Source organism: Ambystoma mexicanum, chromosome 3p, assembly GCF_040938575.1.
Source record: "Ambystoma mexicanum isolate Mex_15411 chromosome 3p, UKY_AmexF1_1, whole genome shotgun sequence".
In the NCBI taxonomy this organism is placed as follows: domain Eukaryota; kingdom Metazoa; phylum Chordata; class Amphibia; order Caudata; family Ambystomatidae; genus Ambystoma; species Ambystoma mexicanum.
In genome coordinates, this window is record NC_090925.1 from 1,264,143,342 (window position 1) to 1,264,169,984 (window position 26,643).

The 26,643-nt window shown below is 46.3% G+C and overlaps 1 long non-coding RNA gene across 1 annotated transcript in view; it reads left to right on the top strand.

The window, feature by feature from the left end:
- The window catches only part of LOC138579890 (uncharacterized), a 312,303-nt gene extending 309,896 nt beyond the window's left edge, over positions 1 to 2,407 (top strand). Inside the window, exon 4 of the long non-coding RNA XR_011304154.1 lies at positions 1,906 to 2,407. This is a non-coding gene — a long non-coding RNA (uncharacterized lncRNA). The remainder of the gene's footprint in view (positions 1 to 1,905) is intronic.
- The last annotated feature ends 24,236 nt before the right edge of the window (positions 2,408 to 26,643 follow it).

Consider the following 26,643-nt stretch of genomic DNA (forward strand, 5'->3'; position numbering starts at 1 on the left):
CCAGAATGATTTCGGAAAAAGGTCTAGACCTTGTGGAAGGCAATCTCGACACCTCAGCAGTAATGGCAGTTTTAGGCTGCCAAAGCTGCACCTCAGGGAAGACCCTGGAATTAGGTTTGAGTGGACTGTTGGTTGTAGGCCTTTCCTGCATCTCGGACAAGACTCTGTTGTTGAGTGCCGAGAAATGTGGGAAAGGATTCAATGAATCACTCCAGAGATTCTCTGTGTCATGCAGGTATTCCTTCGTTGGTGTGCCTGTGAAACAAAGGAGATCCTACCTTCTTGTTGCATACGAATCTGACCCACTTCTGTGGAGTTTGCCAACTAAACACCTCTTAACAGGGACTGCAAAAGGGACCCAGAATTGATGAACGTGCTTTAGATAGCGCAGCGTCTAAATCCCTTTGCATAGGGCATGCAACAGACATGAAGAAGAATCCCAATACATAAATATTTCAATAGCGAAAAGGCCACCCTGTTGTTGCTAATGGTGCTGTCCCATCTGCGCAGAAAAGAGGACTGGTGATTGGGGCTGTAAACGTGCACGAGGGTCCTGCTGATAAAAGGGGCAGGGCTTTAGAGCCCGAGACTTTAGCATTAGTTCCTTGAAATCGGTCTCTGATGGTTTTGATTTATCAAAAATCACTTTTCACACACAGTGATCCAGAGAAGCAGGGATAGCAGATGCAGCAGCAGTGGGGTCAGGAAGTTCTCTGAGAATGGCAAAGAGTGCCTTCTGTTTATTACTAGCATAGTAGAAGTTGTTGTTGTCTTATCTTATCTGCCGTTTGTAAATAGAGAGCTGTAACGGTACTGAACTTTGACCTTAGCTGAATAAGTAGCTCACATTGCCTTTCCTTGGTTCTAATTACTCACCTATGTGCCTGTATGTGCTGGGCAACTGTGCGTGCTGGAATAGAGCATTGTGAAGCTCTGGAATTTCCTGTAATTCAGATTTTCCACACATTCGTTACAGAAAGTCATAATTCTATTAAAGACACGCACGCATATAATCAGTTGTGGGATGTAGATAAAGTTTTGAAACTGTTTTTATCTTGGCCGGATAATCAAGATTTGTCCCGGAAACCGATTTCAGGCAAATTATCTATGCTTTTATGTCTTTTAGCATTCAAGAGATCATCTGATGTTAGAGTGTTGGAGGTTGATAGGAAGAGTGTATCTCCGAATGGGGTGACCTTTCTTATAACAAAAAGGACCAAAACAGGTTTGAGATCTATTTCCTATGAGTCTTTTCCGGCCCAACCAAAATTGTGTCCAGTCAGGTGTATAGAGACTTACGAGGAGACGACGAGGGATGTTAGACCCCCAGGAGTGTCTCAATTGTTGATAGCGATTTGCAAACCCTATAAAGCAATTGTACCGGCCACTATTGCTAGATGGCTTAGATGGGTGATGGTTCAAGCGGGCATAGATGTTGAGAGGTATGGCGCCCATTCAGCGAGAGGAGCGATGGCTACTAAAGCTTATAACAAAGGAGCTAGGGTAGAAGATATTATGAGAGCTGCAGATTGGTCGAATGAATCGACATTTAAAACTTTCTATTTTAAACCCATTGAAAGTGCGACATCGTTGGTGGTAAGTAAGCTTTGAACAAGCATAATCCGAGTCTCCGGTCTTGACATAGAATTCAGATTTTCCACACATTCGTTACAGAAAGTCATAATTCTATTAAAGACACGGAGGCGAAGGATTATCCCACCCTATCAATCGTATGAATGTGTAATTGATATTTATCATGTTATGTTTATCTACGTACTGCTTATGACGAGATATTTGCATTATTGATAATATTTCTTGAAGATACGGTTTATAGTGTTTATGTATACGATTGCCCACCCTTATATCGGTCTAGAGTCACCTTTGGTAAATTTATTTTTTCTGTAGGAGGAGCGTCGGATAACAAGCAAACCGGGGTCTGAGGCAAGACGTGGATGAAATTTCGAAGGAGTACTGAACACACCCTCGCTGGATCAAAGAAAGAGGGAGAATAGAGAAAGGACAAGAGTTTTTATTGGAGGACTTATGTTTTCTATTGGTTATTTGGACACGTGGTCAGTTTGAGGAACTATAGTGATGGACTACAAAATCCGAAAAACCTCATGGTTATTGTAGTTTTTTCTTGGTTTTTGTATGTTATTTACATATTTGGTTTTCTTTGCTGCTGAGAGTAAAGATGAAGATAAAGCATAATCCGAGCCTCCGGTCTTGACATAGAATTCGGCGACCCGTTACATGTGCACTTCTGTAATGTCCTACCTTCATTGTCATGTTTGTTAGAGGCGCAGTCCTCTGTTTATTACTTTGTTGGTGGGTTGCGTCCCACATGTGCAAGGAGGCGGGGTTACCGCCTCGGGGGCAGTTCGCGCATGAATAAGAACAAGTTCAGAGGTGCTACCACTGTCTCCTGCTTCATTGATTTATTTCACATCCGTTTAATTATATGTGCATGCTGCAGCGCTGCGCATCGCAACGCGTTATTAATTGGAGTCATAACAACTTCCACTTACGTGGCTCCACGTCCCGGATTTTGGTCATTTGCATGGTGGAGTGTAACAGTGCTGGGCAAAAGGCGGCATACAAGCGTGTACGCCACCTTTTGTCCTGCACTTTGGCACTCCACTGTGCAAGTGTAGTAAACACTGCCTGACATGTATGCATGGCAGGCACTGTTTACAATGGGTCCATATGGAGTCCGTCTGCCTTTTGCTGGTGCAAAAAGCCTGCAGACTTCATAGAAATCCCCAGCATTTGCGCCCATATGAAAACGCATGCAGGCTCAAATGCTGGAGGATTTGTATGGCGTAGCAGAAGGGTACGGAGGAATGTAAATTGCATTCCGACCCTCCTCTCCGCCATACAAATTGACGAAAATGGATTGTACCAGAAAATATATAAACAATTTGGTGGGGCAGCAACAGACAACATCTTTGTAGGCCCCTACTCTCTCTCCCCCTTCGTACCCCTGCTTTCTCTCCCCCTTCCCACTCACCCTACCACCATTCTCTCTCTCTCACTCCCACCCACCATACCACTTCTCTTTCTCTACCCCAAACTACCCTACCCCCGCTCTGTCTCCCCGGACCACCATACTCCCACTTACTCTCTCTTGCCCCTCCCACTGACCCCTCCACTCTCTTTCCCTCCTCACCCACCCGCCCTACCCCCACTCTCTCACCCCACCACTCTTTCTACCCTGCTCTCAATAAACCCTACCCCACCATCTGTACTCCAACCCACCCCCTACTCTCTCTATCTACATAACTGCCCTCTTTCTACCCCCACATATCCACCAATCCCAACTCTCTCTACCCCATCCACTCAGCAAACCCCCATCTCTATTCCCACCCACCCTACCCCACCGTCTCTAACCCCACACGCCCACCCTACCTCAACCCTCTCTACCCCCACCTACCCCACACTCTCTTGCCCCTGCCATCCTACCACCATTCTCTAAACCCACCCACCCTACCCCCAAACTCTACCCCTCCCACCCTACCCCACTCTCTCCCCCTCACCCATTCCACCCGCTGCCATGCACTCACCTGTGGGGCATGGTAGCAAGAATCCTTACTCCTTTAGAACGGCAGCCAAACCCTTTTATACTAAACTTTTAAACTTCCTGCCAAATGGTATTGAAAACCTGCGTTGGTTCACATGATCAGTCACGTGTCTAGGACACGTATTTAGGTCCTTTCCTCAGAACGCTCCGGTGCTTCTGATTGAAGTTTTTCCTTCGCGGATCATACGGTCACTCCCGAACTGCTTTCCTGCATTCTTCTCGGAGTATCCTGTTTCAGCCAATTTCGGACATTTCTTTCCGGCGGCTTACTTCTGCTACTCCTCATTTCCATTTTCCACGCGACGGTTCGACAGGCCGCGTGCATTTCAAGAAAACTTTCAATTACTGCAGCGACTTCCCTGCCAGCCAAAGTGACTTCAGCTTCCGTTGTCAGCTTTCCCTGTCGGCGGTCTTCTAAGCGGAACGACTCCAGCTCCTCTTCTGAAACTACCAGCTGCAAGTCATTCTATGCGGCGATCTTCCAGGGGCTGTTCCCACCGCGTCGGCGCATTCTGGTTATTAAAGATACGAGACCTTATATCATTAAATAAGGTTCTTTTAGGATCCTACAAGTCACTTCCGGACATTCGGAAGCTCTATTTGTTATAGTTTGCTCCATTGGGTGAAACTGCCTTATAATCCAGTGGGGTTTTTGACTTCCTATTATTATGTTGTGTTCCTCATTGGAGAATATTAGTTTGGATTCTAGTCTACAAGGGTGAATAAAGTACTGCACTTGAGTGAGAACCTAACTGCACACTATGCTGGAAAATACAGGATTATGTTTTGTACACTGAACAATGAACGCTATCCAGACTGCACCATCCCGACTCTAGTCCGGCCCTCGTTCCGTTCGGGATTAGCTACCTACTAACCTTCCCTTCCGTGTCGTTGTTTCCTTTTGTATTGGATTCATCTGGAGCAGCACGGTTCTTCACTTTCATCAAGTCATCCATTCAATTAAGGTTAGTGCAGAGTTTAGTGGCAAATTAAGATAACCCAGTGGAAGTTCTGTTATTTACCAATTGTTCTCTTGTAACAGATTGGAGGCTGTGCATAGTCATTCATCCTTTCAATTGATTCTTCACTCTGGCTGTATATTACTTCAGACAGTGAGTGGAAACAATGGAAAGGATTCTTCCTTGAGGATTCGTCACTGAACGTTGCGAAGAAAAGTCACAGATCCTAAGTGTATCCTTTATTATCATTACACGTATCCTTTTGTGGTTGTTGTTACCAAAGAATACTTGAGTGGCATGACACCTGCACTCACTCGACCCCCACCCACCCCACCCCACTCTCTCAATCCCCACCCACCCCACCCCCACTCTGTCTAGTCCAACCCACCCCACGCCCTCCCTCCCTCTCTACACCCAGCTACCCCCCACCTCCACTCTCACAACCCCCACCTGCCCTAACCCCTCCCTCTACCACCACCACCTGACCCATCTCCCCCTACCTTGCCCTAGCCCATCTCTCTTTATGCCCGCCCACAAAGCCTAACCCCTTTCTCTAGCCCTAAACACCCTACCCACTCTATTCCTGCCACCTGCCCTAACCAACCCTACTCCCTCTATTAGTCCACCCACCCTAACGCCTCTCTCTACCCCTTCATCCTTCCTCTCACACTCTCACTGTATTTCTTACCCTCACACTTTCAGGCTTTCTCGCTCATATTTCCTCTTGCTCATGATCAATGGCACCCTATAACAATGGCTTGCTTCCTTGCTCTATTCCCCTTCTCATTCTTTTGCACACCTGCACCACTTAACGCATCCTCCTTTGCACTTTGCACTCTCCTCCTTGCACCTTGGTGCCTATAAATGCAAAATGCAAAGAACAGCAGTAAACGCCAAAACTATTGGCTTTGCCAATGCTTGTTTTATGGGAGTTACCAATGCCCATTTCCACAAACAGTTCTGCTGTTTCATAAGAAGCAAGTTCTCACGTAGGCCGAGCTTTTCGGTTTTTGACACTATTTGAGCTTTTAAGCATTTAGAGAAAGCTAAAGTAAATTCTTCCCAGTTGAACAAATTACTCATGTTCTTTTGGAAGAATTATTCTTTATTGAACAGGAGCACTTGTCGACATAACATAACGGGCCATTCTTATTACCACCTTTGCTCTTTAATATCCTACACCAGCTCCTAAAATTACAGAAGGTATGCCACTTGGAAGGTGCAGCATCTTCTTACAAACCTTTCTTTGCACAGTCGTCTGGCAATGAGTCTGCATTATTTTTTAAACCCTGCTCAGAGTTCTGCTGCGTGAGTTAAAATGCATGCAGCTTTTGGCTGCAATTTGACTTCTTGTGAGTACAAAATATGTTTGCACATTTTCCTGGTTAACCTTGGTATGGCATTTGTTGTTGTTTCAGCCTTTATTTTTTGTGAGCAATGTGTTTCTGTCAAGTTAGCTTTAGCCACTCTGTACATAGAATTCCAAGATCAACAAAGGTGTATCCTCTTTCCAGGATCTGTCCACCCATGTGGTTTTTATTCTTCTTTATTTTTTAGCCCCCATATCATAACTCTGGGTTTTGAATAGTTGGATTGTTATTCTCAGGTTTAAGGGGTTCGCACACCCTTCTTCTTGGGATCTCTCCATTTGTTCTTAATCTCAGGTTTAAGGAGTTCACATATCCTTCTTCTCCCTTCCTTTTGGGAACTCATCCTATGTTTTTAATCTTGGATTTAAAGTGTTGCCACACAATTCTTTTGACTTTTATGATGGGGAGCCTGTGAACGAAAGCTCTGTAAGTAGTGCTGCAGAGCAGCTGCCCTACAAGCAAAGCCAAGTGTCGCAGGGAGACTAGTTTCACTGGCATTCCGTTCTCCCAAGATCGAGAACCCAGACAACAAAGTTGAGTAATCGAACGAGTGCCGAGCCCTGCAAGGTATCCCTGCTTACACAAAGGTACCGGGGGAACGGGAAAAGTGGGATGCCGCTGGGGCAACAGTATATGAGTGGAGAAACTTATCCCAGTCATAAGGACGACATACGAACACTAAACCAGCCTAACCAGAGTTGTGAGAAGCCAATAAAGAACATAATGAGTAACCTTGTATGGGAAGTAAAGAGAGACTGGAAACAAATACACTGGGAAGAAGGAGAAAGGCCCCATGAGTGCAGGGAAGAATGCAGAGAACACGCCACAAAAACGTGGAATAAGTGTTGTGAGATAAGACTGTCACGTGAACAGTATAAGAGAAGTAATACTCCAATACAGAGAACCCAGGAGAGGAAGAGACTAGAATTGGATAAAGTCATATCAAACCTAGGGAAAGTGGAATTTAAAGACTGTGAGAGATATACAACCAAAGATAAACAACCAAATACAAACAAGAATGTGAGAGTGTGCCTCATGGAAAACGGTCCTAAGCTTATCACCAAAGAGGGTAAACGATTCAGGAATGTTTTGGAAGTGCTACAAGAGCTCATAAAGGAGATATCAAGAGAATATCCAAGATGATTGTCTTAAGAAGCACATATTTGAAAGAGAGACATTTCTATAAATAGACTACGAGGAGGCAAGAAAAGAGAGATTCTTTTTGGCTTACTTTGCATTTTTCATACTAGTGGTAGGGTCAGGTAGAGTTAGGCTTGGATAGAGGACACTTGTTTTGGACTTCCTGATGATGGACAAGCACCTTTAGTTATTTAGATTGATAGGGTAATCCCTTTAGCTTGAGGGAAAGATAGGCCTTTTTCTTATAGTTTAAATAAAATAACCATTAAAATGTCCTTAAAGTATCCGACTCCTTCTTGCGACCCGCCACATCCCACAAAAAGGTTACTAAAGATAAGCTTGCCCTGTGACCTATTTGCAATTGATTGCTGTGCAGCCTTTCACTTGTAGAAAGCTGTAAATTACAACATGGACATAATGTAAAAATAATTGAGAACAAAGCAGGAACCCCAGTTATGACAGGTCTGGAGCCGAGTGTGGAGAATCCTGCGGCTCCCCCACTAAAATCCTGCATAGAGTCTCCTCCCAGGTGGCCAGGAGAGGGCAAATGCTTCCTGATCCCAATCCTGGTGCCAGTGTACGGCGGGAGGATCACCTGTGTGGAGACAAGGCCCAGGCTAGTGGGATGATTTCCCAGGGTGAGACATGGTATTGTTCCTCGGATGCTGGTAAGATCATTCCGAGAGAGGTTATAGCATCTTGCCATTCTGATGACTTTCAGTATATGCTTAACACTAAACTAGTAAAACCTAGGATTAAAATGTCTAAAGCTGCTACATCACCAGAGCCATTGTTTTTGACCCCTAAAATCACATATTCTCCACAATGCCAAAGGTATACAAAAAGGAACAATGTCCCATCTGTCTCTCAAAAGGTTAAACCCTATAACTCCTTTTCTAATGACATCAAGGGAGGAAAAGGCACCTTTAACCCTTTTAAACAAGTAAGAGAAATTAATTTCTCTAAAGTGGACCACATGTCCCAGAATCCCTCGGGGACTGTGACGAGGAAGAGGGCTGAAGAAACATGTAGGAGCCAAGGACAGGCAGGCCTAGTAGTTTTAGGCAAGGTCAGGAAATTAGCAGAAGAAGCAGAGCACAAGGGTGGCAGTTCACTAGGAAGTGTGACCCCAGAAGGGACGCTAGAGCAGAGAAATAGCAGATTTCACCTGCAGGCTCTGAGTTGGTCCTGTGCTCACAGACACTAAATGGCTGTGGCAGCATTGGAAGGGACTGGGAGAAAAAGTCAGTCTTTCCAGGTGTGCCTAAATGCTGTGAATGCAGAGCTGAAATTGTACATCCACCCAATGCCTATGTGCAGAAATAAGCAGAGGGAAGCTGGAGAAAGGAAGAATCTCCTTTAAAGAGGCTGGATCGGAGATACCCGGGCAGCATAGGGGTGTGGATCCCAAGAGTGTCTGTAGCAGTAGAAGCAGCAGCAGCAGAAGAAATTAATTTGGGAAGTAGAAGCAGCCCGCAGCCGCTGTGATTGTGTAATCGGTGAAGGAAGCTCTGTATTCCAAATCACCAGGAATACCTTGCCAGTAACTGTAGCCACCTTAAATTATATTTGCGTAGTCATAAAAGCAAGTGAAAGTTATTCGCAGAAGTGGGAAGTCATTTTTCCAAGGGAATTTTATCACACGCTATATCATCGAAGTTTAAGTAAACACATGCAGATAAAGTCTCTCTTTTCCTCATTGTTAAATGTAAACTGCTACCGAAAGGTCGTGTGTCTCCTATTAAAGAGGAGAACATTGCCGGTAAACCTTATGAAGCTGGCTTTCATACAATGTTACAAGTTAATTTAACATCAAAAGTGGTTGCGCACATGAAACTGTTTCCCACTATCTTTTGGGATAGTGTGCCCCTCTGCCTCCGGCACCTTCTTCCTGCTTCTCCCCCCTCCTCCCAGGCCCTCCCACCCCTGTGATTGGCTGTATCTCCCCGTGCTTTCCAGGGCCTAGTGACCCTGCCGTGTGACCTGCCTCCACTTACACCGGAGCATCAGGTGAGATGGGCTCCTAGAGCGACCCCATTTATTTCAAAAATTGCATTCTAAAGGCCCTCCAGGCCCTGTGTGCCCCTCTGCCTCCGGCACCTTCTTCCTGCTTCTCCCTCCCTCCTCTCGCCTCCCAGGCCCTCCCACCCCTGTGATTGGCTGTATCTCCCCAAGCTTTCCAGGGCCTAGTGACCCTGCCGTGTGACCTGCCTCCACTTACACCGGAGCATCAGGTGAGAGTGGCTCCTAGAGCGACCCCATTTTTTTCAGAAATTGCATTCTAAAGGCCCTCCAGGCCCTGTGTGCCCCTCTGCCTCCAGCACCTTCTTCCTGCTTCTCCCTCCCTCCTCCAGCCTTCCAGGCCCTCCCACCCCTGTGATTGGCTGTATCTCCCCATGCTTTATTCATATAACCCCGGTGTTCCCCCGTCCCTCCACCCGCGATTGGCCACCCCAAGCTCATCACTACCTATTGCAGGGCAGCCCCCTGCCCGGCAGCCCCCTGTGGCTAAGGGCCCCAAGGCAAAGGGCGGCTCCAACAGAGGTGGCTCCAGAAATTGTCTGGCGGTGTCAGCAGGGGAAGCCAACGAAGCCAGCAGCTAACAGACACCAACAAAAACTGCAAGTGTGGCATGGGTGGGGTGTAAAGCAATTACTCTACACCAGAATGCCCCCGCCACTCTACCTTATCTTCCCATATCATAGACTGCCATAGACTTAGCCCATGCATACTTAGCAATCTGTGTGACCACCAGTCGGATTTTAACCATGGCAGTGTTTGAAATGTTGCCTGCACTGCATCCTAACATACTAGTCAATGTTAACAAGTGTCACACCTGGAGGGAATTGTGGACGCTAGCATGCATCGCATCTAGATAGGTTTGTAAATGTCGGCATCTGCCTAATTGAATGGAATTAGGAAGGCTTAGCATACACCACACTTGATAGAACTCCTATTGAAATGTCAGAAATGTGAATGTTGGCATGCGCCACACTTAGAATTGAGAACATTAGCCTGCAATGTATCAGGACAGAATTGTGAATGTTAGCATGTGCCACACTTAGATTTGAGAACATTGGCCTGTGCCGTATCTGGACAGAGTTGTGGGTGTTGGCATGTGCCACACCTAGATTTGAGAACATTGGCCTGCGTCGTATCTGGACAGAATTGTGAATGTTAGCATGTGACACACTTGGATTTGAGAATATTAGCCTGCGCCGTATCTAGACAGAATTGTGAATGTTAGCATGTGCCACACTTAGATTTGAGAACCTTAGCCTGCGCCGTATCTAGACAGGATTATGAATGTTAGCATGTGCCACACTTAGATTTGAGAACATTAGCCTGCGCCGTATCTAGACAGGATTGTGAATGTTAGTATATGCCACACCTAAATGAAACTTGAATGTTAGCATGTTCCACACTTAGATTTGAGAACATTAGCCTGCACCGTATCTAGACGGGATTGTGAATGTTAGCATGTGCCACACTTAAATTTGAGAACATTAGCCTGTGCCGTATCTAGACAGGATTGTGAATGTTAGCATGTGCCACACTTAGATTTGAGAACATTAGCCTGCGCCGTATCTAGATAGAATTGTGAATGTTAGCATGTGCCACACTTAAATTTGAGAACATTAGCCTGCGCTGTATCTATACAGGATTGTGAATGTTAGCATATGCCACACCTAAATGAAACTTGAATGTTAGCATGTGCCACACTTAGATTTGAGAACATTAGCCAGCGCCGTATCTAGACGGGATTGTGAATGTTAGCATGTGCCACGCTTGGATTTGAGAACATTAGCCTGCGCTGTATCTAGATGGGATTGTGAATGTTAGCATGTGCCACACTTAGAATTGAGGACATTAGCCTGCAACATATCTAGACAGGATTGTGAATGTTAGCATGTTCCACGCTTAGATTTGAGAACATTAGCCTGCGCTGTATCTAGAGAGAATTTTGAATGTTAGCATGTGCCACACTTAAATTTGCAAACATTAGCCTGCGCCGTATCTAGACAGGATTGTGAATGTTAGAATGTGCCACACCTAGACAGAATTATGAAGATTGCCAAGCACTACACTTAAAAGGAATTTAGAATGTTGGTATGTCCCGCACTTGGATAGAATTATGAACATTGGCCTGTTCAGTAGCTGGATGGTATTGTAAGGGTTGGTGAGTGCCACACTCAGACTGAATTGTGTAGGTCAGCAAGTGCTACACTTAGACAGAACTTTGAATGCTTGCATGTTAAATGTCACATAACCCACTAACCAATATAAACTCTAACTCTCTGCATACTTAAAAAACTCACACAACCATCTCTCGCACAACCAGCTGCACGCACTTCACCACACTGCAACAACACATAAGCCGCACCAACAGCACACGTGGACTGACACCGATCCAATACTCGCACCAAAGCTCAGCACCCGGTGTCTACCGAGTTGAAGCTGCCAACAGTACACCACTCCTCTCTCTATCCTACACCCTCTTCACCTTACTAACCCATCCCACCTTCTCATTTACAGATCCTCCAGAGCACCTGGGGACCAATTCCGTTGGTGACGGTGCGCTATATAAGTACCGTTAACATAATATAACATAACATATCTTTTGAAGCAAAACGCTGACCGAAAAGAGGGAACACACATCTTTAAAGTGGTTGTTTATTATTAAAACAAAATTGCATGTACCTAATTTCCTTTCCCCAAACAACGTACTTCTTGTAACATACTGAACACTTATATAGAAGTTGCAGACGTTTTTGAAGTCAAATGAAGAGCAAGTATTACCCAAGCCAGTAGACCAAACCCTGTTAAAGTTAAACCAGCTCAATTAAGAACTGAACATCACTGTTCTAAAGATGTTGAAGCTGCTGTACCCCCAAAGTCCTCTGATACAAGGGTGACAAGGTTATCCAAGGCTGGAATAGTGGCAATAAAGATTTGGGGGTAACTACTGGAGACAAGGAGCTGTATATGAAGCTGGGGAAGGGAGCTGTAGATTTCTGTAGAGATGAGACTGTTCATGTCAAAAAGAAGCAGTCTGGGAGCTAAATGCAGATTTTGTGGTAGCTGCAAGACAGAAAGGAAAGGCAAAGAAGCTGCCCTTTCTTGCCATACAAGAGAGAAGTGTGCCTTGCCAACCTGTAGAGGTCGAAGAGTCTTGTTGAAGTTGCCTAAAATACAAAGTCGCAGTAGCAGCAGTAGAACTGTGGTTGTCAATACTTTTCTCAGAACATTATTATTTGAAGGTAGCAGAAACAGAAGCAAACTGTGGGGCAAGGGAAGCTGCTTGCACAGCAGTAGGGTCGCTAGAGGGGTGCAGGGGTTGAGGACCGCACTGGGTGACACCCCTCACAGTGGGTAACACCAGGAGCGCCAAGTATGCCTCCCCACTCCCCTAGTGAAGCCACTGTATAGGCTGCACCTTTGTGCAATACAAACACAATTGCTCAAAGGTGAAGCCCAGTGAAACGTGCTAACAAACCACAGCAGCCCGTCCAGCTGCAGCAGCGACAATTCCTCCTCCAATTTCAGAGACTCATCTAGGCTAAACTGCAAGCAGGCTCCAGCATCGGCCTGCTTATCAAGGCCTTCCATCCACTGTGTGCCCCGCACACCCCTTATGGTGACAGGTGGAACACATGACGCTGTGTGCAGGCTCATCAGCAGTAGATACCCCCTGTCGCCCGGCTCTACGAGGGCAACTTGTTCTGCGCAGATTACCAGTATTAAAATAGCACCACTGCTCTGTCACAAACACAGCCTCCTCGCAGAGATGTACTGTAAGTGAACCCTGCCTCCATCCAGGTAAAATAAGGCACAAAGAGGGAGGGGGTTAGGATGATGCAGGTTAATGCACGTTTTTAAAACTAAACATGTACATTTGCATACCAACTAATAGTCCCTGTAAAGTGACACACCAGACAAAGGAAGTATTCAGGTGTAGGTGAGTGGGTAATGATGCCAAAATGCTGCCATTTTCCAGATGAAGGCAAATTACAGTTATTTAATGTAATATTGATAAGTAATCATGACATAATCCGTCCTCTCAGTCTGATTTACCAGAATAGATTCCTGGTCCCAAACGTCATTATAGCACAGCACAGCACACTGTATTTCGCGAGAAGCACTTTGCATGATAATGTAGCTTTGATTGCAGGCAGTAGACCATTTATGGCAGAGATAACGAGTGCTTTTACATCTCATAGTTTCACGTTTTGGGTGCACAATGTGAGTCATTAATGGCCCGCCTTGTAAAAAAATAGAGAAATACACCTGTTTGCGAATGTCACTCACCTAGTGCAAAGTGGATGTAACCACTTAGTAATGATTGCCTGAATCCTATATATATATATATAGAGGATTATACATTCAGTGGGTTTTGTAGCGGACGCCAGCATTTGCTTAGGCAGCATGTTTGCTTTTTCATTTCAACCTAAGCACAATTGACTGAACTATCTATTTTATGCTGGTATTGATATTTCCATGGTTTTATGCTTTTTTAAATCTGCAGTTATGTATGCCACCGTGCAGGTATCTTATTGTTTTAGCTTGCAAATGCACCTTGTTTTTATCCTATACTATGGAGACCACAACATTTCTGCACTACCACTATGTTGATTTCCATTCCAAAGCATTATTGTTGTCATATGTGTGTCTGCAGTTGTATTTCAACTATGCATTTTCCTACATTGACAGCCCTTGTAATTTTTGCTTATGCATTAGGAATTGGGCATACTGTCATGCGCTTGTAGCCTTTCGTGCCATTTATTTTTATTGTTGAGCCGTTATCTGTATATTGACCTTTTTCAACAACCTGTATGCTTGTATCATGTTATTCATGCCCCATAATCTACCTGTTCTGTCAGTGTATTTATATGTTGTGCGATCAATGTGGGGTTTGTGCGCAGCAGCACCATTTCTTTCCTTTGGAATGGCGACATGCTTTCTTTTATCATCTGGGTGCACTACGCACGCCATGCTCAAGTTGCATTCTGGGGCCCTTCGCATGTCTGCACTCTAGACACTTTACTGCCTTTATCCATTCCATCATGGCTGCCACACACTTCACACTGTGACACACACTTGGTGAGCTACCGACATAGCAAATGGACTACACATTTTTTTTATATGGTGATTGAGTCCACTTTCCCTTTACATGAACAAGCACTCAGTTGAGCGTGAAACGCATTGTGTCGCATGCTATGCCCTACGGCGTCCTGCCTCTGTTTTTGTTTCGTTGTTATCCTAGCTGGGGCTTTTTAACTCATTAAATTGCTTCCACTCGTATCCATTTCAGATGTGAGTGTTTTTGTTCATTTATTTTTCTGGAGATGTAATTTGGCCCGCGGAGAGTGCGGTTTCTTTACTTCTTTGTTTCGATATATATATATATATATATATATTCACTAACAAAAAATGCCATCAATGAGATTTGTGATGGCATTTTGATGTCATGGGTGTTAGTCCTTGCGGCCCGAGTTATGGTTGCTTAGTTTACCATAAGTGGCGAATTTCTGGGGGTTTTCGGTTTTACCTGTAACCATAACGTCCCTGTAACAACGTTTTTCCATTGAATTTCATAGGTTTTTGCTAGTGCAACTTAACCACAATGTCCCTTTAACAACATTTTTTGTTAGTGAATTTCATCGGTTTTTAGTACGGCACTGTAACCAGAACGTTGCTTTACCATAGTGTTTTCAGTAAAGGCAATAGTTTTTTAGTAGGGTACTTAACTATAATGTCCCTTTAACAACGTGTTTTCAGAGAGTACGGACTGGAAAGTACCAAGACCAGAACGTCACTGCTATGTAGTAAGCACAATGAAGTTTGTCTACTAACTGCATAGGTGCTGCAGTAAACAATAGTAGAGAAGCATAATGTCTCATTTATCACGGAGCAATGGCAAGCACCTTAGAGTGGCTGGAAGAAAATTCCCCTCATGACGCAATGACTTACACTACTAACCCCATTGGTACGCACAGTACTGTGAAGCGAACATTGTGTTATATATATAGCTATATGTACAGCAAACACATTTTCTTTTCTGTGAGAGAACATATTAGAAAGGAAAGCAAGGCAGCACAAGCGGCAACCATTCGACAACAGCATATGGCCATAGCAAAGGAAAGAAACTGTGCATAGCAAAAAGGACAGGCTGGAAGCCAAAGTGGAAAAATTGGTGAACAATTGTGCCGGCTGAAAGGTTGCATACAAGAGTGTATTATTGACATAATGAAACAGTTCTAGCAGACATGCACGTGTACCCCTTCCCCATGTCAAAGGGTGCCATCCCCTCAAAATCTATGTGATGGGAGACGTTAAGGTGATACCTCAATTTCTTCCTCCCCTCACAACAAACTTGGGGAAATCCCCAATTCCCCACAATAAGTATCCACCTATGCTACCCTTTCCCTTTCCTAATGGTGTGTATGAATGTGTACAAGTAAACGTTAATAAGTGAAAGGTTGTTGCGTGTATATGTAATATGTTTTTTTTGTTGAAATGCTGTTCTCACTCAGCGGCACACAGTCCTGGTTGGAATGAGCGCAATTAAGGAAAAGGTAGGTATCCTACGGACAGTGCAGTTGCCCGGCCTATCCACAATGACAATAGAGGCATCCGTAAGAAGCCAGCACACTCAGCATGTCCGCATGTTGTCCTCCACCTACGATGACGTGTGGGAGGGGACATTTGGTTGTTGCGCAAGTACACGCATGTGTATCTGTTCCTCTGTGTCCTGGCAACACTGCCACTGTGCAGCACATGCGAACAAACGTTAATTAGGTCGTGGCACCCACCCACGGCCTACAGGTACCTATACAGATAAACAACCCACCTGCTATACCATGAACAGCCAGAGTCTCCCAAAATGCTCGGCACACATATGGCGCCCTATTATTCATATTCAGTATAGAAGTGATTACGGTATGCACATGCGCACAACGTATTCCGGCCAAAACGCAGGACAGCAGTTCGAAAGGAGAGCAGTGGCGATGTCACCATGCGACCGCACCCACGCGTGGGCCCTTATTTCGGTGACACGATCTGGACCCATCGACAGCGGTAAAGTACAGTGGTGAGGAAGGTAGGGAGTGTTTTTCAGAATGTACACGATTACAAACGCACCACAATGGGCCGTTGTACATGTATGTAGGTTTTTGAACAATGTAGGCCGGTTTTCCGGGTGCAAGTTTTCCACAGCAGCCCTACAAAAGGCCACACCCCAGAGCTGCTCCGCAATCTGTTTGCAGCTTTTCAGAACACAGTAGCAGGCCACATAGGTTTGGCGTGCAAGTGATGTTGGACCAAATGGGCTGGGCTACATTGAGTTTGCACCCAATAGTCTAGGCCTTGAACACACCCACTTCAATGTAATGCTACCATGCATGTCACCATGTCACCAACTACGACAATCCACATACACACCACTGCCACCAGCGCTCCTACCTAACCTGAGCACCGCCATGGAGCTATGCAGCAAATAATTGCAACAGTTACCATACTGTAGAAAGAAAACACTGTCTCCTGCACCCCTGTGCACTTTCATTCACATAATATGGGCGTACTCACTTCCATTCACAAAGTACTGTGTCACTGCCAACCTACCCACATACTGTTGGCAACATTGGCCCTACTCCAACCAATCTGCACACACCACACTATGCAAGCACCACCGTCCACCGGATGCAGAATCAGACATGCATTGCTGCAATGGCTGTCCTGAAGCCCTATGCTCTTGAGTTCATGCCCTACGGCCTACGGCATTCGGCCATGCACCCATTAGTCTAATCCTTCAACAAACCCACTGCTACTAAATGCACCCATGCATGCCACCATGTGCCCAACTACCGCAATCCATATATAGCATTATTCCTAAGTACACTATGAAAAATATGGTTATGATTTCACTAATGTGATATACATTTCATACAAGAATGGATCACCATATGTATCATTAATATCTGTGTGTATAGATCCATATTATCAAATGACTGTGAATGCAAGCAGGTCCAAGGCCAAATGCTATGTTATAGTATAGCACGCTTAAGCTCTTTTTTTATATAACAAATATGCATACAATATCACCCAACCTTTGTTGGTACTTATTTATCGACCTCAGAAGGATGAAAGGCTGAGATGGCCTTGCTGGGATTTGAACCTGCAGATCACACACACATTGCAGCTGTGAGTGGTCAACCCACTGAGCTATCATATCGGCCAAAGTAAAATGAGCAATTATTCTGTAGTGATACCGTTAAACTGGTAACTGATATTTAAAAGCAGACCAGTTAAGTTCATCTGCAGGTCTGGTGCAAATGTGGACACATGTCAAGCCTGCGTGCATCTACTTTTCAGGCTTCAGAATCAAAGGTTGGCAAAATAGGGAAAGCAGCGCACTCACAGGACATCCCATAATCCGAGCACTTGTTACCTCAACCATGCAAACAAACATCCTGAACATCAACTCAGGGGGATGGGAAAGATAGACACTTTACAACAAAGCATTCATTGTGGCACAATTAAGTCAATGTTTGACCATAGCACATCAAGTGGCCTGGCCACTTGATGTGCTATGGTCAAATATTTCTACATTTTACACAAGCTTTTAGGCACAAGGATTTTTTCAAGTGACCGACCGAGGGCCATCCCCCGGTTGCTGGCACTCTCACGTGTGGCCTCTATCGCGCTCTGACCCGCTGCAGAGACGTGACAGCAGGGATCCGGAGTGGTGGCAATGACTCCGAGGTGCCTGGCCCTAGAGTGAAGGAATAGCAGTGTTAGGAGGCTCACAGGCTGGCCTGTTCATGGTGCGCAGGGGTGCAGCATGCCAGTGACAGCACTGCCGCATTTGGTCAGAGCGACTCCTGCTCTTGCGGTGGCAGATAGAGGGGCTTCTTTTTAACATTCTGATTTTTACATTTTCCAAAAGGGGAGCATATGGCTCCCAGTGTGTGCATCAGGCACGAGCAGGCAGTTTGGCTTTTGAGCACTGCTTGAGAGGCCCTCATCTTGAAAGTGTCTGAGGCCATGCGTGTTTGTTCTGGCAGTGTACCAGTGACTGCCTGATTGCTTCTCTGCAAGGCCGGCTGACATCTCACAGACAATGTGCACCTGTGGTTTCTGGAGAGTGTACACGCAGAAGGCCATGTCTGCGATTGCCGATTATCCGGAGGTGTGTGCATATGAGGAGGAGTCATTTTAAGTTAGTGTGCATATGTCAGCACCATGACTAAAGTATTCTGCATTGTGCACATGTAAGAGGCCACGTGTAACGCGTTCTTAACTGTGTACACAGGTGAGGTCTGAGGACACCGAGATGGAATGTGTGATGCTCATAACAGACAACGGCTGAAAAAAAACCATGCTATAACTGCAACTTGCAAAAAGCAAAATACATAGTCCAAAATGAATGCTTACCTTAGTTCTCGGCCAGGCTCCTAGAATGTCTCTATCTCCGCTGCCAGGCTACCCAGTCCCTGCTAAAGCTGCACTTGCTGCAGTGTTAAGGTGAAAGCTATATCTGCTCCAGAAGACAAAGCAGCGCCGGGCTGTCACTACCCTGGCGAGCTACTTTCTTCCAGCCACAGACTGCCCTGATGCCAACATGGGGGGGGGGGGGGGTTGGTGGGGGCCGTTCTGACAGATCACCATCGCCATTCCGACAAAGGCTGGCAGTTCTTCCATCTCGTGCCACATGGCCCATTGACCAGAGAACTGGCGAAAGCTCTTGGGACTGGGGAGCCTCTGCTCACTAATGCCTGCCTTCTTCCTTTCTAGCGAGAAACTCTGAACGTAAATCACCACCTCTCCTACCGCCTCCCCCATTGCTGTCACTTTCTCGCCATGCCATGTGACACGCCTTCATTGCTCTTTCAAATTGCCCCGGCGTCGGCGGCCCCCAGGCACAACAACAAGTTGCTTTGAACTTTGCAAAGAAGCAACAAATTTGTTGCTTCCTGCAAAGCTGAAAGCAACTTAAGTTGCACGCTGGCGACACTGTGCCGAGATCGCAGCGAGGCAAATCCCAGCCCTGCAGGCAGCCTCCAGGCTCCTACTGCAGCCGTTGTGGTGCTGCGGGTGCTTTTGCTTTTTTTTTCACACCGGTCCAGCGTGGGCAGAAACCGGCCCCCAGGCAGGGACTGGACCATTTTGCATCGGCCACTGGCCGATTGGCCGAGGGGCCAATCCGCCACTGCAGGCAGCCCTCCATCTTGTTCCACCTATTTACATATGTCACATGAACCACTTCTTACTGCCCTACCCTTTCCCTCCCTTCTTGCCGCCAAAACATGCCAACCCTTTCGCCGGCGCACTGTCCTCCGATACAACATGGCGGCATTAACCAAAAAATGTTGCCGCACAGCACGCTTCCCTCCAGCCAACCACCGGCCGCGTCCAAACTTCTCTGACAGCACGCCGTTCAGCAAGCCAATGGCACTTCTGTCCGCGGAGCGAACAGTGAAATGGGTCAGCGGAGCGGACCCAGATATCACTAATGTTTAGAGACGTAGATTTTAGTTGTTTGCAACAAAGTTACTGATCGGATTCCCACCAAACACACACAAGCACACTTTCTGACCCAAGCCCCCGCTCCTAACGCAAATTTGGTGCAAAATCTGTCAAGCCGTTCGGGGTGTAGCAAGTTTTTGCTCATTCAGTCTATGGAAAAAAAAGAATTTGCTTGGGCCCCCCTGCATGAAACCTAGCTCAACTTGGCGAAAAAATTCAGACCCTGCCATATACTTTTTTTTGCAAAGTTTGGTGAAGATTCCTCCACAGGGAGCGAAGTTATAAGCCGCTGAAAAAGTGGTCCTTCTATGAGTTTAGCAACTTACTAACAAAAAACGTTAAAGGGACGTTATGGTTAAGTTGCACTAGCAAAAACCCATGACTGAACTATCTATTTTATGCTGGTATTGATATTTCCATGGTTTTATGCTTTTTTAAATCTGCAGTTATGTATGCCACCGTGCAGGTATCTTATTGTCTTAGCTTGCAAATGCTAAAAACATTGTTACAGGGACGTTATGGTTACAGGTAAAACCGAGGAAAAATAACAAAGTTCGCCAGTTATGGTAAGCTAAGCAACCATAACTCTCGCCACCAGTGTGCACTGCAAGGACTAACACCCATGACATCAAAGATGCCATCACAAATCTCATGTAGTTAGGTTTTTTAACAATGTAGGCCTGTTTTCCGGTTGCAACTTCTCCACAGCAGCCCTACGAAAGGCCACACCCCAGAGCTGCTCCGTAATCTGTTTGCAGCTTTTTAGAATACAGTAGCATGCCACATAGGTTTGGCATGTAAGTGATGTTGGACCAAATGGGCTGCGCTACATTGCGTTTGCAAGTAAATGGATCCATGTCAGTCCGGCTCACTGTGTAAAGTAATGTAGAAAATTAAGAACGGCCCTTCCTGTGACCCACACCCACAGGTGTGATAGTCCCAACTGTCCCAATGTCATGGGTAGCAAGCTGAAACCGGGATATGTGCATGTGCATTTCCCCTTTCTACTGTCTTCTTTCCAGCACGCCGTCATTGCGTACTGTTATGATATAATATGATCATTTATTTATATAGCGCCTATACACAATGTGTTTCAAAGCGCTTCAAGGCAAGGGGTGGAACAAGGGAAAATACAACCACATTCTTACAGGCCATGAACAGTAAGGATGTGAAATTAACTATGGTACTCGGCCTGACGACATTTCAGATAGTGCAAGAGCTAAGACATAGATAAGGAAGGGAGGGGGAGAGTGGGAAGGAAATGGAAACAGACAGGCAACTACCGTACTAGGACTGACGACATTTCTGGTAGAGCCGGAGAAAAACAAAAGGTGAGGGAGAGGGGTGCCGAAAGGGAGGGGAGGAAAAAAACAAGCGACTATCATACTAGGCATGATGACATTTCAGATAGTGCTGGAGGGGTGGTGGGGAGGAAAAAAACAGTAATGGGAGGGTGGAGGATACAGACGAGGTTGCTATCATATTAGGTCCAGGGACAATTCTGATAGAGTAAGTGCATAGAAGAAAGTAAGGGGAGGAGATAGGAAAAGGGTGAAAGGAAAGGAGGAGAGAAAAGAGAGTAAGCAGTTAAAAAGAGTGGAGACGCAAGAGTGGAGAACAAATACAATTGCAGAAGTCAGTAGTAACACATAATGTTGCAAGCCAGGATACAAGATGAAGATGGGAACAGCATGATTCAGGGCCACCATGAGTACAAGATGCAAAGGAAGTCCAGCATGAGAGTTGAGAAAGAGTGACGCACCGTGAATGAATGAAGTCCATAAAAGTCAAATCCAGCATTGGCCACAAGACAGTGATGGTGAAGGAAGGCACCAGGTGGGCGGGGCTTGCTAAGTGGTGAAAAAGAGCAGCAGGCAGGAAGGTACCAGGTGGGCGGGGGTTAGGCCAAGTGACCTAGATCCACTTGCACCTGCTCCCCATCTGCAAAGGAAAAGAAGCTGGAGTGCTCCTTAAGTAGGGAAACAGAGTGCCAAGCAGGAAGGCACCAGGTGGGCGTGGCTTGCTAAGTGGTGAAAAAGAGCGGGTAGCAGGAAGGCACTAGGTGGGCGGGGCTTGTTAAGTGGTGAAAAAGGGCGGCAAGCAGGAAGGCACCAGTTGGGTGGGGCTTGCTAAGTGGTGAAAAAGAGCGGCAGACAGGAAGGCACTAGGTGGGCGGGGTTTAGGCCAGGTGACCTAGATGCACTTGCACCTGCTCCCCAGCTGCAAATGAAAAGAAGTTAACATGCAAAATCCAATGAAAATGCAAATGTTAAAAAGTTGCACACGCATCCACCAATAACATTGAAGAGCTCCCCATGTAACAGTATCAGTTCTGTACAACAGTCCTCTGCGTACACACCACGCCCAGAAATGTTATTGCACAATCCCTCTGCATTCACAGTCCCATTTCCATTACTGCCATCCTGAAAGTTCCCAGATGTGGCTTTCGTGCTGCGTGCGTGCGTGGGGGAATAAATTGCAACCAGGGTAGAGGGAGTTTGTTGTAAGGGGCAGCTTTCAAAAGAGCGTTTTTCTTTTTTTTTTATAGTTGCTTCTAGAGAAACAACTTTATTTCGGTTTTTATTTGATTTTGTGTTTTTTTATGCTCACATTGTTACAGTAAACTCTTCAGCACAATCTGTAGATGAGCAAAGAAAACTGCATTACCAATGGATGACAACAAAATGCCTTTTGCTTGGAACAAATACGCATTTCCACAACTAATGGGGTCATTGTTGCAGAAGAACATCCAGCGAATGGACAAAAAAGTATACATGGTTCTGCTGATGAGACCCCTTACAGACTCTAGCTGGCGACAGCAATCATTGGAATAGGTGCATAGAAATCGTGGTGGTATGCATGAGAAAATCACCTTGGCAGCAATAGCAAGCTGGGTAGGGGATTGGGCCTTCCATCGTAGATGTATAAAGGTTCTGTTTTGCGGGCAAGAAACTTTTTTTGTTTTTTCTCTTTATATGCGTGTCTGTTTGCCTCTCCTCACATTTTTACCACATTCTGGTTAATGCTGCTAACAGTGTAAAAGAAAACAGCGTTGCCAATGGCGCTAATATGAATGCTATTTCTACGGAACCACTGCATATTTTGTGACCTCATGATTTCATAGTGGGTGGAGAACATGCCAGTAGTCTGAATACATTCACACATGCTTCTGTTCATAACACACCTTCCGACCTCTGGCTGGAGACAAATTACACTGGCATGGGCCCATACTCCTCTTGGTGTTATGCATGAGAAAACAACCTTGGCCGTAGGAAAAATCTGCATCGCTGCATTCAGCAACCTCTTCAGGTGACGGATTAAACGCCCACACAACATGTAACCCAAATGTAGACTTCCATAGTGCACCATGACAAAGTCTACATTCGTGACGGAGGCAAAATATCTGAAAAGGCGAATCATCCCGCCAAAACTGCAGTCACCCTGACAGCCCAGAAAGCATCCACTCCTTCCAAACCAAAATTACCACCAACGCCTCTTTGCACACAACACCTGTGCAGATGGTGCACACATGTATCACTGACGATAAGCACTGTGCGTCTCTCCATCTCTACCAACCTCACAACGCAGTATTAGGAAAAAATGGTACCACCCCTTCCTGTCAACCACACCCCAAACACCTAATTGCCAATTTCCCATAATTAAATTTCCATGGCCACCATGCTCATAATGGCAGGATGTGGCACGTGCACTTTCCCATCTACAGTGAAGGCCATGGCCCAGTAAAGCAGACACAATACTTCTTCCCTTTGCACTGACATTGTTGCAGCACTCGCTCATTGGGTGCTGTCAAATTTTCAAACACGCATGCCACCATGCTCAGAATGGCAGTATGTGGCACGTGCGCTTTCCCATCTACAGTGAAGGCCACAGGCCAGTAAAGCAGACACAATACTTCTTCCCTTTGCACTGGCATTTTTGCAGCACTCGCTCATTGGGTGCTGTCAAATTTTCAAACACGCATGCTGCAATCACATACAAAACCTCTCCATTCCACACTATCATTTCTGTGCACCACTCCATATTTACCGTTAAACACTCTCAATGCACGTTCAATTTGATTCCAAAGCCCCTCCACCAGAAACTTCTGCTAAAGAATGCACAATTGCAGCATCCACAAAGATCCTGAGGTGCACCCACCACACCTTTGGCCATGCACACAACAGTGCAGCCCTTGCCCACACCCACCACAACACTATGGATCCATGCATGCGACCATGTTGGCAGCTAACATTATGTACAAACGTAACATACGTAGCAGCACTTCTACCCAAACTCCCCCAACCCATAAAACACCCATTCATGAAAACGTGTCACAATTAGCTGATTCCACAAACATACCACAGCCTGCAGCACCCCTACCCACTGCCATTCACAAAGTATTGTGTCACTGGCAAACTAAGCACAACATCTTCACAACATTGGACCTACTTCAATAAATCTGCACGCAGCAGAGTAGCCAAGCACATACAAGCTCCACTTCAGCCATACCCTCTTCCATAGTCACATTATATAAACACTGCACCCTGTGGCCACACTGCACAACTTCTCACTGCACCATCTCCTGCTGTGCACCAAATACTGTAGCATGTTGCAACTATCACCACAACCATGGAATGCACAAGACACGCTTCTCAACTCACTTGTGCTGCTGTAGCATGTCTACAATGTGCTCCACACCCATTCTCCAAAGATCACCACCATGTGCCTGATGCACTGTCAAACCTGCATTGTTGCAGTGGGTGTGTTACTTGCACATATTCCCCGCATCGTAATGCAACCATGCAATTCAGCATGTCACCATCTACCACTATGCACATACGCACCACTGGCACCAGCACTCCTACCCAGCCTCCGCACCACAAAGCAGCTATGCAGCATAAAAAGCAACAGTTACAATAATCTACAAACATTACACTCTCTCCGGCACCCCTACGCCCTTTCATTCACATACTATGGTCTTACCCACTTCCACTCAAAAGGTATTGTCACTGCCAACCTAACCACAAAATGTTCACAACATTGCCCCTACGCCAAACAATCTGCACACAGCACACTATCCAAGCACATATAAGCTGCACTTCAACCATACCCTCTTCCATACTGACAGTACGCAAACACTGCACCCAGTGCCCACAATGTGTGACCTTTCACTGCATCATCTCCAACCACACATGCAAAACTTTACCATGTTCTAACAATGACCTCACCTGCTAAACCAAACATACACGCATGGCATCTCACTTCTGCTGCTCTATTACGTCTGAAATGTGCTGCACAACCATTCTGTACAAGTCACCACCCTCTAACTGATGCAGAGTCAAAAATGCATTGCTGCTGTTGGTGTGCTCAAGCCCTAGGCTCTTCAGTGCATGGCCTGCTTGTCCTTGCCATATGATACCAACGATGAGCAGTCCCCTAGGTGTCTCTGTAGCTGTGCGACACATTCCTACTCGGGTAAGAGTGTTCAAGTTGTTTATTTATTTATTTAGATTTATGATGTTCCAACATGCAGCGGTGCCGATACAAAGCACCTGAGTAAAAGCTGGGTCCTCTCACCATCATCCAACTCGAGGTGAGTCTTTGCCTGGCCGCCGCTGGCTCTCCTCGCCATTTCTACAGTGACTCTGCCTAGGGAACTGCTGCCTGGCTGCTTCCACCTCTCTGTCAGTGCTGTCTGCAATCTTCGGCTGAAGGGACTTGGGTCCTATTGCTTCTGACCCACATCGCCGCGTGGCCATTCCTGACTGCTGCTGGTTTGCCCCTCACACCTGGTCTCATCTCACCCCGGCAGCCTTCCTCCTCCTCTCTGCCCTTCGGGTCTATGGAATCACCAGTGTTCTTTGATGCACAGCGTGACAACTCTGCTTGGCGGCTCTTCCTATTGACCCCTAACTTGCTCTACCATCCCTGCCTCTGTTCGCCCACAACTACACTACTGACCTCACCCTTTTATCCTCACCCACTAAGTGGCCTGCACAGTAGACGCTGCACGTGCCAATTCCACAGCCTTCTCATTCTGGGCTTCATTCGACTGTAGCCACCTGCCTCCTCCTCTTCCGTGTCTGCACAGCCTTTGACACCCCTTTTCAACAAACAGCTGCTGCCTCACCCTCAACCCGCTGGTGCCCCCTCCTCAACACCTCTCCCACAGCAAGCCCTCACCTCAGCTGCTATTCTGCGTCCTATAGTAACTCAGCGCCTTCCCTCCCTCAGCCTCCTCCTGCCCCAACCTTCTCTTGTACAGCAGCCACCACCAGAACTGTTGCAACTACCCCTTGACCTCTTGTGCCCCCTCTCAGCTCCTCTCCCACAGAAGGCTTTCACCTCAGCAGCTACCTCTGCGTCCTTTAGTGGTTCAGTGCCTTTCCTCCCTCAGCCTCCTCTTACCCTTACCTCTCTTCTACAGCTGCTACAGCCAGAGCTGTTGCAACTACCCTGTACCCCTGATATCTCTTCCTCAGCTCCTCTCCCACAACAGGCCTTCACCTCAGCCACTATTTTTGCATCCTATTGTGGAACAGTGCTTTCCCTCCCTCGGCCTTCTCCTGCTGCCAACCTTCTCTTCTACAACACCTACCGCCAGATCTGTCACAACTACCCCTGCACCTCTGCTCCCCTGGATATTTCTGCCACTAACTGAAGCTCCCTCATCCTACACTCTATCTCCCCCCAAGTTCTTCTGCTTTTCTGCTCTCTTCCTCCATCGTACCACAACTGCTAGACTGCCACTACTGAACTACCTCGGTTCATCTCTGCCTCTCTGCTACCGCTTGTACCGGAGCAACCACCTCAGTCCACCCGACATCTCTACTATCATCTTAGGATCCCTCATTGTTCTGCCACTGTTGGACTGCCACTATAACACTATTTCACCTTTCCTTATTTAGACCTCCTCAGCCTTTGCCTTCTTCGCCTCTGTGTCTTTCTTTGCCTCCTACGAACTACCCCTACTGTGAGACACATCTCTCTACGTTCTCAGCCTTACCCTGACATTAACCCACTCGCTATACACCTCATCTCTCTAGTCACCCCTCGGTGTCGCTACACT